Raw genomic sequence first — 2,188 nt, 5'->3', positions numbered from 1 at the left:
ATTCAGAAAAAGAAATAAAAAGAAAACAAAAAAATTCATACATATCATACCCTTTATCCCCCCTTTCATTGATCACTAACATTTCAATCTATTAAATTTATTTACATTTGTTACCCCTATTATTTATTTATTTTTAACCCATATGTTTTAATCACTTGTCCATAAGGTAGATAAAAGAAGCATTAGACACAAGGTTTTCACAACCACAGAGTCACACTGCAAAAGCTATATCATTATACAATCATCTTCAGGAAACATGGTTACTGGAACACAGCGCTACATTTTCAGGCAGTACCCACCAGCCTTTCTGTTATGCCTTAACTAAATAGGTGGTATCTATTTAATGCATAAGAATAACCTCCAGGATAACCTCTCTACTCTGGTTGGACTCTCTCAGCCATTGACACTTTATTTTGTCTCATTTCTCTTTTCTCCCTTGTGGTTGAGAAGGTTTTCTCAATCCCTTGGTGCTGAGTCCCAGCTCATACTAGGATTTCTGTCCCATGTTGCCAGGAAGGTCCACACCCCTGGGAGTCATGTCCCACGTAGAGGGAGGGGGAGGGCAGTGAGTTTGCTTGTCGTGTTGGCTGAAAGAGAGAGGCCACATCTGAGCAGCAAAAGAGGTTCCCTTAGGCCTAATTTTAAGTAGCCTTAGCCTATCCTTTGTGGGGTTAAGTTTCATATGAACAAACCCCAAGATTGGGGGCTCAGGCTATTGCTTCAACCTTACTCTTTTTCAAACAAATTGCACCACATCTGCCCCCAGGCTGAGCTGAAGCTGGAAACAGGGTCTAAAATTGGCAGCTCAGAGGAGGAGAAAGCCCTCCTTGCCTAACAGAATGAACCCCCCCAGGACTGAGCCAGACTCTGGAGCTCTCTGTCCCCAGTCTATTGTTAGATAAAAAGAAAGGATCTCAGGAGACCCATCTTCAAATAAGTGTTCCCTGGCTACCGAGTTCTGCGGCTATCTAGTAAAAATATTAGAGCAGGTAGGTCCTCCTGGCATCACTTCATTCCTTACCTGATTTCTCACTCAAATTAAGGCACTGATAACTGGTTGGGAAATCACTGATGAGGGCTTCTAGGGACCCACATCCCTGGTGCCTGGCCCCTGACTGCTCACCCCAGCCCTTCGGGGCTGCAGAGCTTTATTTCGGGATCTGGGTAGTTAGAGCAGACCATTATTCAATGGTGCTCACCCAGGCCCACCCAGCCTTTTATGAGCTCCATGGCCACTAGAATGAGGACTTGTGGTACCCCCATTTTACCAAGGAAATTGAGTTTCTGAGATGCTGGCTTATCCAAGGTAACCAAGGAGTCATTGGGAGAGTGGAAATCAAAGTTAAGCTCTGTCTTCAGGTGAAACTCTTCCTTCCACCCTGGCAGCCTCTCCCCTTCTGAAGGACAATTTATTTTCCTTACTAGTTACCGGTCCGGGAAATCAGAGGCACCACATCCTATCACCCCAAGGTTGTGGGGGAGGAAGGGTTGACACCAGGCTTGAGGCTGTATGAAGGAAGGAGCTCTATGGAGGCCTGGAACCTTCCTGCCTCAGGTGCCAGATACCAGCCTTGTTTACAACCTAAAGAGAGATGGAAGTTGCCACCCTTCAGGGATGCAGTAGCCCAGAGCTCACTTAGGGGGTCTGAGTCAACACGATGCCTCAGAGGAACTCCAATAACTCTTACAGGTATGCTGGAGAAAGTCCTTCTACCCCCTCATCTTCCAGAAGAAACATTCACTGAGCTTTTCCTAGACCATCTACTCCCCACCACCCCAATCCCCTGTAACCACCCCACCCCCATTTCCAGGCAAAATGTACTAAGGAACAAGCACTTGTGTCCAGGTGCCCTGCCACATCCTCCCACCCACTTTCTCCACGAATAGCATACCCATTCCTAGCGTCGCCAAGGAACACAAAACCACCCCAAGGCCCCAAAGTTCCCACTAAGCAGGCCCACGCAGCAGGCCAGGAGGAAGCTTCCTGAAGCAGGGTCCCGGCCGCCTTGCGTGCCAGTTAATCCTCGCCAAGGCCAGTGGCGGCAACCACAACAGAGGAACAGGCTTCTGCGCCTCCACGACACACCTGGGAAACACGGGGCCCACGCGGCGTACACGTGCACGTGCACACCGGGCCTGGGGCCCGGGGGGGGGGGGGGGGGGGGGATGCAGAACGCCCGGCGTTGAC

The sequence above is a fragment of the Tamandua tetradactyla genome, chromosome 5 (genome assembly GCF_023851605.1).
Source record: "Tamandua tetradactyla isolate mTamTet1 chromosome 5, mTamTet1.pri, whole genome shotgun sequence".
In the NCBI taxonomy this organism is placed as follows: domain Eukaryota; kingdom Metazoa; phylum Chordata; class Mammalia; order Pilosa; family Myrmecophagidae; genus Tamandua; species Tamandua tetradactyla.
Note: the sequence above shows the minus strand (reverse complement) of the source record.